General features: G+C 44.1%; 1 protein-coding gene and 1 pseudogene across 1 annotated transcript in view; one reads left to right on the top strand and one right to left on the bottom strand.

Annotated features, from left to right (window-relative positions):
- Window positions 1-455: 455 nt before the first annotated feature.
- Window positions 456-963, bottom strand: Rps11-ps2 (ribosomal protein S11, pseudogene 2; annotated as a pseudogene).
- Window positions 964-10199: 9236 nt separating this feature from the next.
- Mylk3 (myosin light chain kinase 3) overlaps window positions 10200-12606 on the top strand; it is a 58508-nt gene continuing 56101 nt past the window's right edge. The window contains exon 1 of the mRNA XM_039097579.2: window positions 10200-10394. The gene's annotated coding sequence lies outside the window, so the exon portion shown is untranslated. The remainder of the gene's footprint in view (window positions 10395-12606) is intronic.

The raw sequence follows: 12606 nt of genomic DNA on the forward strand, positions 1-12606 counted from the left end.
AATGAGCCAAGTTCACTCAATGGTCTCTCATAAACCAAAAAAAAGGGAAGTTAATAGGAAAAAGTAAAATGGTTCAATATGGCTTCTTTGGGAAGAAGGACAAGAGATCCAACAGACACTACTTCCTCCTATCCCCCCATTCCATCGTCAGGGTCCTAATATGAGGATAAGATTTACGACAAGAGATAGACACACCCAAAGCAGTTCAGTCAGGATGTGGTCCCCATCCAATTGTCTCAGCTCTCGCCAAGTCCTCAGACAAATGATAGCTTTTAGACAGAAAATTCCTCCTCTGGTTGCCCAAAGCTTCAGCCTTTTTATCTCCCAATGTAAGACTCCTAGGAGAAAGGCTAGTTCCCTTGGAACCTTGCTTCAAGAGTTCAGACCCAGAGTGGAGGACAGTGGCATTTCTTTTTCTTTTTTTTTTTTTAAGTTGGAAACCAACTTTTAATTGTTCTAGGGCATTGGCTAGAGTCCCCTCAGAACTTCTGAAACTGCTTCTTGGTGCCAGCAGCCTTGGTGACCTTGAGCACATTGAATGGAACAGTCTTGCTCAGGGGCCTGCACTCTCCAACAGTGACAATGTCGCCAATCTGGACGTCCCTGAAACAGGGGGACAGGTGTACAGACATGTTTTTGTGACGCCTCTCAAAGCGGTTGTCCTTTCGGATGTAATGGAGATAGTCCCGGCAGATGACAGTGGTCCTCTGCATCTTCATCTTCGTCACAACACCAGACAGGATCTGACCTCGGATGGAGACATTACCAGTGAAGGGGCATTTCTTGTCTATGTGGGTGCCCTCAACGGCCTCCTTGGGCGTCTTGAAGCCTAGACCGATGTTTTTGTAGTACCGAGAGAGTTTTTCCTTGCCAGTTTGTCCCAGCAAAACTCGCTTTTTGTTTTGTAGGCTGCTTTTGGTAAGCACGCTCCGTCTCAATGTCCGCCATCTTTCTGGCAGCCTGAGAAAAGGCGAGGTAGGAACACCGACAGTGGCATTTCTTTTGATACTCATTGCCTTCCTTGCAGGCCAGATGCAGGGATGTGAGAATCTCTTGAACTGAAAGCCAAATATGCTTCGGTGCTAGTGTTACAGTTACATGTAACCTCCGCCCCTCCTTGGGAATCTTAGATGGTGCTAGTGTTACAGTTACATGTAACCTCCGCCCCTCCTTGGGAATCTTAGATGGTGCTAGTGTTACAGTTACATGTAACCTCCGCCCCTCCTTGGGAATCTTAGATGGTGCTAGTGTTACAGTTACATGTAACCTCCGCCCCTCCTTGGGAATCTTTTAAATGTAATTTTTGGGCTGTAGAAATATAAAACAATAAAGTGAAACCTTTATGTTACGGTTTAGGTAGAAAATGTCTGCCCATAGGCTCACGTATTTGAACAATTGGGCGTCAGCCAATGCTCTGTTTTGGGAGGTGGGACCTGGCTGAGGGAGTGAGAGCTGGGCTTTGAGACCTACAGCTTAACTCCACTTTCTGCCACTTTGATTCTGTTTATGGCCACAGGAGCAAGCTGTATTCTCCCGCCACCATGCCTTCTGGCATGTCTATTCCCAAACTGTGAGCCAAAATAACCCTTCCAGAAATTGCTTCCTATTGGGTATTTGTCACAGTGATGAGAAAAGTACAAATGCTAAAAAAAAAAAAAAAAAAAAAAAAAAAAAAAAAAAAAAAAAAAAAGTGGTACCAAGAAGAGGGTGGTTTCTGTGATAAATCTGGGTGGGTGGTTGTAGCCAGGCCTGAAAAGGAGGCAGACTAAAGTCTCATACAATAGACAACCTTACTCAGAACATCAGCTAATCAGCTAACTTATATTGAGGGTTAAGAAGAATCACCTGAGGAAAGCTACAATCACCAGGACAATCCACACGAAGTGGATGACAAGCCACACGACGTGGACAAGCTACACGTGGCAAAAACATGTTTTCCCACAAAGGCATATAAACAAATAGCAGCTAGTTGTAATGAATGACTTGAAGTAAACTCACATCTGGGAGGGTCATGAAGGCATATTCCAAGAACAATTCCATGGTTTTGAAGACACTGAGGTCACAAGACTCTTATCGAAGCTTCTTGGGGTTTCCTTACGAGCGTTCAGAAATCTCCTTACAGGATTCTGTTCTCAGACCATGTTCCGACACATGTTCTTGGGCCTTCGGAATGGATTTCTAGAAGAAACGCTGAAGATCGGACCTACGGATAGAGAAAAGACGAAAATGTTGGTGGAAGTGTGGACAGTAATCACATGTTTTAGAGGACCCTGATATTCATGCTCTGTTCTGGCAAAGAATAGGTGTTTTGCCTGTGTCCTGGAAACTTGAATCAGGCTGAATTCAAAAGCAAGGGACAAAGCCAGACATGGGGTGCACACAGGAGGCAGCACTGAGGAGGCAGAGACAAGAAGATTTCTACTAGTCTGAGAACAGCCTGGTCTAAAACAGCTGGGGCTACACAGACACCATAAAAAACCAAAACCAAACAATAAACACCAAAAAGTAATGGGCAAAGTTGCCTGGCTGGGGAAGTTTCAAGATAGCCTGACATCTAGGCCAGAGCCTGGTTATGGTATGTTTTTGCTTACTTGTTTACCAATATTTACAGGGAGAGAAGAGAGAGTGGCACAGAAAGAAGTGAATAGTCCTCATTTGGACGAGAAGAACTTGGACCTACCCAGAACTGCTTGCACATGGTAAGTGTCACTTACTCCTCTGTTGCTGTGAGAAGACATTACGACCAAAAGCAACCGAAGGAAGAGTTTATTTCAACTCAAGCTTTGGAGGGTTCTCTCTATGATGGTGAAGCAGAGGGAGGGCAAGTAGCAGCAGGCATGGTGATAGGAAGGAAAGCCGAGGGCTCACATCCCAAACCACAAGCACGAAACACAGAAATGACACATCTTTTAACTCTCGAAGCCTACCTCCAATGATATACTTTCTCCAACAGGGTCACATCTTCTAAGCCTCTCCAAACAGTGCCACCAACTGGGGACCCGTGCTCAAGTACATGAAGCTACTTGAGAGCATCTACCATAGGGACTAAAATTGTAGGCTGATGTCATTATGCTGGTGAAGGCAGACACAAGCTAAAACGAGGCCTGCCATTGGATGAGAAGGCAGGAACAGAGGTTTTAGGAGAGGGAGAAACAGAAGAGAGGAAAAGCAACATGGAGGCATATATAAATGATCCTCGCCATGCATCTCTATGTAGATACAGGTTGTTATGAATATTTCTTTTTTAAAGATTTATTCATTTATTATATATAAGTACACTGTAGCTGTCTTCAGACACACCAGAAGAGGGCATTGGATCTCTTTACAGATGGTTGTGAGCTACCAAGTGGTTGCTGGGAATTGAACTCAGGACCTCTGGAAGAGCAGTTGGTGTTCTTAACCGCTGAGCCATCTCTCCAGCCCCCATTATGAATATTTCTTAAGGGATGGATTTCTATAGGCCAATTTATTTTTTTATAAATTTATTTATTTATTTATTTATTTATTTATTTATTTATTTATTTATTATGTATACATTATACAGCTTTCTGCCTGCATGTATGCACATGCAGGCCAGAAGAGGGCACCAGACCTGACTATAGATGGTTGTGAGCCACCATGTGGTTGCTGGGAATTGAACTCAGGACCTCTGGAAGAGCAGACAGTGCTCTTAACCTCTGAGCCATCTCTCCAGCCCTAGGCCAATTTATCTTATCTAGCTGGGCAGTTTTTATCTTTATCAATTGGTTGTGAGTTTATTATGTGGATATATTGTGGATTGAGAATTTAACATATAAATCTGATTGATAAATTACAGTTTATTGAGTCCTGATTTCACTGGGCAGTTGGGAGTTTATACCTTAATTACCAGGGGGCGGTCTTTGGGACTATGAGCAGAGTCGGTGGCAGGGAGACGAGATAGGCCAGCCCGTGCTGGCCTTCCAGAACCCTGATTTTACTGGGTAGCTGAAACCAGAGAGTTCACAGCTAGCAGAGAGCTGCCAGGAGAGATACTAACCAGAGTTAAATTATGGATAGTTTCATGTGGCCCCTTGGGGCCAGAACTAACTCCAGGGACCAGTGTGGCAAGGTGCCACGCTGGACCGGTTTGCAGATCGCCTGGGTCAGAGAGTACTTGGGGGTCGCTTGGAGCCACTGAGGTAAAGATACCCACAGTACGGTGTGGCCCTATAGGTGCCGGAACTAGGACGGGTTAAAAGGTTACCAAATTTTAATATTTACCACAACAATAACTATTAAGCAGCTTAGTTAAGCAGCCATTAAGGAGCAGCCTCAGACCTTTTCCTGGGACAAAAATAAATGTGCCTCAAGGGTAAGACCCACTACCTCCAGAGCCCCAGTGTATAACAGTGTAAACACACTTGAAAAGACTGTCCGAAAACATGGAGGCTTCAGGGCTCCATGTTGGAAAATGGCCGCTTGGCGAAATATTTTCCCAGATTTAGCTGTGAAGGGATTCAGAGGTTGCTGCAGTTGTGACCCCAAAGGGCCACACTACTTTTCGAGCTGAACTAGGTCCTGCCCAGGTTGGGTAGGTTTTGCTGACATAAGATCCAAGAGTAATGGGGTCGTGACGACTTGCATCAAGGTTCCAAAAAGCCACTGAGGCTAGACAGCATGCAGCCATTTCCATAAAGCTCCCCCATGGGTTGTGAGTGAAACTATAAAGGCGAAGACTAAGTTGCTATGGAGATACTGGGACGATGGAGGTGCCAGAAACATCTGGTAAGGCAACTGCAGGCACCCATTAGTACTGGCCTAGTAGAGGCTGCATACACTGTCAGTCACCGAGTGGGTGGGGTGTGGTGATACCGCAGGACTCACATTGGTCAGATCTTTCTGTACTATTTTCCGCATCCTCCATCGGGACAGGAAATATTTACAAGATGTACACAGCAAGTCACTCTTTGAAAAGAGGAAGGAGGTTTGAAGGTTGAGGGGAGGAAGAAGGGTAGGAGGGAGGAGGGGAGGGAAGAGAAAAGGAACACATTTTATTATTTTTTTTGACTGCTACCCGTCAGTTCACCTTTTTAATTTGGTGGGCTGGTAAAGAGTAGGAACTATTCTCCCACTGTAGTCATCAAATGAGTTTCCATCAAGGTTCCCCTGGGGGTAAGTGATATAAAGATGGGAGAATGGCTTGAGGTAACCCATAACCTGTCTTCCTTATCAGTAGACTGCCTGGAGAACAGCTCCCTCTGCAGATGCTGACTGATGGGTTAGAGGTGCAGGGATGTGGAGAGGATGAGCTAGCTTTAGCCTCAGAGCAGCCATTCCTCACCCACCTCTGTGTTGGAACTAACATTCTGTGACTAGTAGATAAAAAAACAAAAACAAAAACAAAAAACTTTCGTAATCTATTAATTTAGCAGACCCCTAGCATGCTGGCTAGATTTACATCAACTTGACACCGGGCAGAGTCATTTTGGAAGAGAGAACTTCGGTTGAGAAAATGCTCCCACTAAATTGGCTTACAGGCAAGTTTGTGGTGTGTCTTCTTGATTGACAATTGGTAGGGGAGGGCCCAGCTCACTGTGGATGGTGCCACTCCTCAGCAGGTGGCCCTGGGTTCTATAACAAAGCAGACTGAGTAAGTCATGAGGAACTCAAGCCAGTAAGTAGCACTCCTGTGTGGTATGGCCTCTGCATCGGTTCCTGCCTCCAGGTTTCTGCTCTGACTTCCCTCAGTGATGGAGTGTTACCTGAAGTGTAAGTGAAATAAACCTTTCCCTCTCCAAATTGCTTTTGGTCATGGTGTTTATCAAAGCAATAGAAATCCTAACCAACCGGCTGGAGAGATGGCTCAGTGGTTAAGAGCACTGACTGCTCTTCCAGAGGTCCTGAGTTCAAATCCCAGCAACCACATGGTGGCTCACAACCATCTGTAATGGAATCTAATGCCCTCTTCTGGTGTGTCTGCGGATAGCTAGAGTGTGCTCATATAAAAATAAATAAATAAATCTTAAAAAAAAAAAAGAAATCCTAACCAAGGGCTAGAGAGGTGGCTCAGTGGTTAAGAGCACTAACTGCTCTTCCTGAGGTCCTGAGTTCAATTCCCAGCAATCACATGGTGGCTCACATCCATCTGTAGTGAGATCTGATGCCCTCTTCTGGTGTGTCTGAAGACAGCTATGGTGTACCCATATATAAAATAAATTACAAAAAAAGAGAAAGAAATCCTAACCAAGACACCTACCTTCCACCAACCCAAAGGCTAAGAATGACAACAGGTAACTTCTTCAACCTGTAGAAGAGTTCATCTATCTTACTGTATCCACCTCTCTGATGGACCCATCAATGTGTTTTAAATCTGCCTTGACTTACGACCTTTTTCTTCTGTAAAACCACGAAACTGCTTCCACATTGCAACCTGAAATTTAGGACAACCTAAATCTGTGTTTCTTGGCCGTAGTCACTCAAAATGGCTCCAGAACTATTGTCCTCTTATTACTTTTGTTGTGGTTGTTTTTGAGACATGGTTCTTCTGTTTAGCCCTGTTCTGGAACTTGTTCTGTAGACCTCACTGGGCTCAAATTTAGAGATCTGCCTGCCTCTGCCTCCCTAGTGCTGGGATCAAAGGTGCTCACCGCCATCATCTGGCTATTGTCACTGTTTGAAACGGTCTCTTGACTTAGCATTGACTGGACTGGAATTCACTATGTAGTCCAGGCTGGCCTGGAACTTGTAGAGCTCTACCTTTCTCTGCCTCCTGAATGCTGGGATCAAAGGTGCTAACCGCCACCACCAGGCACCCTCTTATTACTTTTAAGGTAAGAACAGTGTGGGGGTTTTGTTGACGTTTTCTTTCTGGGCCTTTTCTCTCTGTGTTTTCCTGGATTCCATTTAGTGATTGTATTGGACTTTGGATCTTATTTTGTTTTTTATCTATCCTTAAATATTTCCTTTTTAGTCTGTTCCTAGAGATATTGCCTCTTTGAACACTTTATTTCAGGTTTTATATTATTAGTTTCTTTTTTTTTTTTTTTTTTTTTTGGTTCTTTTTTTCGGAGCTGGGGACCGAACCCAGGGCCTTGTGCTTCCTAGGCAAGCTCTCTACCACTGAGCTAAATCCCCAAGCCCCCATATTATTAGTTTCTAATAACTTTATCTTATTTTTTTTCAGACCAACCTATTTTTTAAAGGTTTTAGTCATTTGCTTCCATTTCCTGATTATCTTTGTTTTCTGGAGAGTTTATTTTTCCTGTCCATGTATGTGACTGTTTCTCTTTTAGGCTCCTGCTTTTGCTAATATCCTGGTGGCCATGTTTAAGAAAGAGAACTTGTGTAACTGGATGTCTCTCAGCTGTGGGGATTATGATGCGGTGCTCTGAAGAGGTATGGCAAAGTCAGACTAATCTTCAGCTTGAGGCCTCCTGGCCATTAGGGAAGGATTCACCAAGCTGAGGACTAAAACCCAGAGACTCTCTAGCACAAACTCATGGCAATTTCCTGTTTACTTCTGTCTGGGAGTGACCGAAAGGGAGGGAAGGAGAGAAGGAAAAGCAAATGGCTGCTTCTATCAGAGGTCACCTGGTTCACACAGGTCAGTAAAGCTTTTTTTCTCCATCCTGCTGCTTATCTGAGACACCCCAACTCTCTCATCCCCATGTGGTACCCACTTACTTTGTCCTGAGTCCTTTTACTGCCTAAAAGGATATACAAGCAGTCACACGTGACAGGGCAGATGCCTTTAATTCTAGAGCTGGGGACACAGAGGCATGTGGATCTCTGTGAGGTTAGCCTAGCCTGCTCTACCTAGGAATTTCCAGGTCATCCAGGGCTATCTAGTAAGACCCTGTCTTAAAAAAACAAGACAAACAACCAAACCAAACCAAAACATAAAAAAACAGGCAAACATACAAAATTGTTCCTTATAAAAATGCAAACGCAAAGTGTATAAATGGTAAAGAGAAGGGGAAAGAGATCTGACACAGCGCTAATATCCAAAATACACAAAGAACTCAAGAAGGTAGCTCCAGAGAACCAAATAACCCTATTTAAAGATGGAGTACAGGGTTGGGGATTTAGCTCAGTGGTAGAGCACTTGCCTAGCAAGCACAAGGCCCTGGGTTCGGTCCTCAGCTCTGAATAAAAAAAAAAAAAAGAGTACAGAGCTAAATAGAGAATTCTCAACTGAGGAATCTCAAATGGCTGAGAAGCACTTAAAGAAAATGTTTGACATCCTTAATCATCAGGGAAACGCAATCAAAATGACCCTGAGATTCCACCTCACACCAGTGAGAATGGCTAAGATCAAAACTCAGGTGACAACAGATGCTGGTGAGGATGTGGAAAAAGAGGAACACTCCTCCATTGCTGGTGGGATTACAAATGGTACAACCACTCTGGAAATCAGTCTGGAGGTTCCTCATAAAATTGGGTACAGTACTACCTGAGGACCCAGCTATACCTCTCTTGGGCATATACCCAAAAGATGCTCTAACATACAACAAAGACACGTGCTCCACTATGTTCATAGAAGCCTTCCAAGGACAGCTGCCCTCAGTGGTAGGGTCGGATCCTTCTCAGCACTCTCTATACCTATCCTCCTGGTTCTGGTCTATCCTTTTTCCTAAAGACAGAATTTGATTTTGCGTATTCTCAGTTCTTTGTCACTTGTCCAGATATTGACTTCTTTCTACAGCTGTAGATCTAACAGTTACCATTGTTTTCCCTACTTGTTGACATAGACATAGTTTTAAAGTTTTTCTCTATTTCCAAACAAGCAAACTCTATTACTTGCTTATTTAATTGGCCCTTAGCCTCTATTCTCCTCAAACTGAAAAACCCTCATCACAGCTGTAAAAAAAATTACGATCGATTAAACTGAAAAAACTTATTTTGATAAAATACAGCAAGTTCAACAATCCTGCATAACATATGGTAATATTTAGAAATGTAGTTCAAAAAAACAAAAAAAAATGGTATATCAAGACTTTATTAAAATTCACGTATCTCATTCTAGCTCATGCATAACATGGAATAAAATCTCACTTATTTTGTGGTTAATAAACCAGTTTATACTTTCTTAAACACTCCTAATAAATACCCAGGTTTGAAATGCTTTAGCTCCTGCTGGTCTTTCCTACTGTATTGTTTTTCTTAGCTTGTTCCTCACGTACCAAGTTCTGTTCATAGCATTGTTCTGTTTGTTTGTTTGTTTGTTTGTTTGTCTTTGCAGTTCTCAGAATTTCTCAGGGTCTCATCAGGCTAGGCAGGTAACTCTGAGTTCCCCTGGCAGTTTGAATAGGCATGGCTCCCAGAGACTCATGTGTTTGAATGCTTGGCCCATAGGGAGTAGCAATATTAGGAGGCGTGGCCTTGTTGGAGTGGGTGTGGCCTTGTTGGAGGAAGTGAGTCACTGTGAGGCCAGGTTTTGAGGTTACATATGCTCAAGCTATGCCCAGTGTGGGGTATAGTCTTCTGCTGCTGCCTTCAGATCAAGATGTAGAACTCTTAGCTCCTTTAGCACGAAGTCTGCCTGCATGCTGCCATGTTCCCACCATGATGATAATGGACTGAACCTCTGAAACTGTAAACCAGCCCCGATTAAACATTGTCCTTTATAAGGTGGTTATGGTGTCTCTTCCCAGCCCCACTTTTGACTCCTGGTAATGACTGCAGCTGTCAGAGAAACACTGATCCACTAGCAGCCCTGGTTACCCGGTAAATACTTCAGTAACTTCTTTGGCTTTCTGGATCTGATTCTAAATGATCATTCTATGACAAATTAATATGTTAAAGTAATGCTGGGATTACAAGTGACCAATCAATGGCCAGAAATAAAGGATGGAACCTGAGTCCCAGAGAGCAAAGAATCAGTTCTTCCTGTGGGCAACACTAGGCTGTGGAGTGTGGGGCAGCAGGTCTGCCAGGAAGGAGTTCTCATTTACTCAATTCTATTGCATCCCTAGTAGGATATACTGGAGAGGGTTGGCAGCATGGCCTAGAGGAGCTCTCAGTGGGCTGAGGCCAGCTGACACATGCCACTTAGGTTTCCAAGGAGCCAAACTCCCCACTCACGCACGGATGATGCACTTGTGTCTAAATGTGGTGCTGCTAGGGCACCTGGCCAGCTTCAGGGCAGGAAATAGAATGTCCCTTTCTTCACCAGCAAAGCAGTCTGGGCATGATTTATGCTAGGGCTGATGAAGAAGCTCAAAGGGACAGCCAGCTGAAGAAGGGAGGCCAGGGGACAGCTTGCACAGCTCTTGCTTGGGGTTTGTAGTTGTTGACGAGTCTCTTACCTGTCCAGGTCTAAAGGCCTCTGCCTGTAAGATGGAGATATTTCCACATCCTACTGAAGACAAGGGAAAGCAACGTTACTGACTGGCCACTTGGGATCCACGGATAAAGGCACTATTCAAGTTCAGGTGATAAATTTACTTTGTGTTTGTGTTTTCAGAAGTGTATTGGGTGTAGGTGAACCCTCCATAAATGCTTTCAGAGTCTGGTTTTAAAAACAACAACAACCAGTATGCTGGTCCTGGGTGCATACATTTGCTTCTAATTTGACCAGGTTTGGGGAAGTTGCACATGAATTTGAGAATTCATAGAGTGCTTTTCCAAACCTGGTACTGTGATTAATGATACGGATGCTTAAATCATGTGAAAATGTCACCGCTTCTGACTGTTCCCAAATGCTCACTAGCTTTGTGTTGTAAAAATTCCATATTGATTATACTTTGTAGGCTATGAATTGTGCCTGGAGTCAAGAATCTTTCTTCCTCCATTGAATGGGAGTCTATTTAAAAACAAAGGAAAAAAAACCAACTCGGCACAACTGGTATCATGGCTCGTGCCTGCAATCCCAGCACCCAGGAGACCAAGGCAGGATTGCTGTGTGTTTGAAGCCAACCTAGGCCACACAGGAGCTCCAGGCTACCTCAGGTTATGGAGTATTTTATATAAAAAGCACCAACCAAGAAACCAAACACACTGCTCTTTGTCTCGTGGGATTTGCTACTTTTGTTTGGCTCTGACCAAGCTCTCACATGTAGCCACCACCCAGGATTTAAAATGTCTCCTGTATCCCAGAAGCAGCTTTGTGTCAGGCCCTCGTAATCACGTATATCCATTCCCCCAGTGACCTTATCCCGGTACTTCTCATCCCGAGAAATACCGTGGACGGTTACTACCATCTTGCTTTTAGTCTATTCTCCTAAGTTTTCAGCTCATTTTGTTGAATCTACTGAGCTTTCGTGGGCACCTTGAGCTGAGGACGGGGCCTAAATAGACACCTGATGCTGCCAAGCTCTGCCTGGAGTTTTCTTAGTTCTCTTTCAACTAGACTTGTCTTACCTTGGCCTCTTATATCATCCATCCATCAAGGCTCTCAGCTTAAACCTTGTTTTCTCCGGACAATCCCAAAAGGGATGCAAACCTTTTGCCTCTTTCTCACAGTAGCACTCCATGACTCAGTTTCTGGAAAAGTCGTGGGAGGCCAGCCAACCACAGCCAACTGCAGCCAACCGCAGCCAACCACCATGCTGTCCCTTTGTTGATTCTGGTGGCACTTTGTTTCCTAGTACAGATGCTCTCTGAGCCTGTCCTCTCTCACTCCTTCACATAGCAGAGCTTCTTGAGGGTCTGTCAGACCTCAGACCCCAGACCTGCTTGGTGTGTTCCTTTCCTAGTCTTCTTTCCCTGTCACCTGGATGAGCCAGGAGCCTCTTCTATAGACCCTTAGGTCCTTAGATCTATCTCTCTCTCTCTCCCTCCCTTCCTCCCTCCCTCCTTCCCTCCCTCCCTCTCTCTCTCTCTTTCTCTCTCTCATAGGTACAGGTAAAGAGGAGGAAAAAAAATCTGTAAATAGATGAAGATGAAATTCACAGATAGGCTAGACATGCTTGTATATTGGACAATTTCACCCCAACATACTCGTGTCCTTTGCACATATCTGTGAATGGCTAATTTCGGTTGTCAACTTCACACACCTGGCAAAGAGGAACCTCAACTCAGAGATTACCCCCATCACAGTGGCTTGATGACATTTCTGTGGGGGGCAGTTTCTTTCTTTTTTTTTTTTTTAAGATTTATTTTATTTATTATATATAAGTACACTGTAGCTGTCTTCAGATACACCAGAAGAGGGCATCGAATCTCTTTATAGATGGTTGTGAGCCACCATGTGGTTGCTGGGAATTGAACTCATGACCTCTGGAAGAACAGTCGGGTGTTCTTAACCACTGAGCCATCTCTCCAGCCCAGTTTCTTGATTGCTAAGTAATGCAGTAGGGCCCAGCTCACTCTGTGTGTGTGTGTGTGTGTGTGTGTGTGTGTGTGAGTGTGTGTGTGAGTGTGTGTGTGAATGTGAGTGTGTGTATGTGTGTGAGTGTATGTGTGTGAATGTGAGTGTGTGTATGTGTGTGAGTGTATGTGTGTGAATGTGAGTGTGTGTGTGTGAGTGTGTGTGAATTGTGAGTGTGTGTGTATGTGTGTGTGAGTGTGTGTGTGAATTGTGAGTGTGTATGTGTGTGTGAATGTGAGTGTGTGTATGTGTGTGAGTGTATGTGTGTGAATGTGAGTGTGTATGTGTGTGTGAATGTGAGTGTGTATGTGTGTGTGTGAATGTGAGTGTGTGTG

Source organism: Rattus norvegicus, chromosome 19 (assembly GCF_036323735.1).
Source record: "Rattus norvegicus strain BN/NHsdMcwi chromosome 19, GRCr8, whole genome shotgun sequence".
NCBI lineage: Eukaryota > Metazoa > Chordata > Mammalia > Rodentia > Muridae > Rattus > Rattus norvegicus.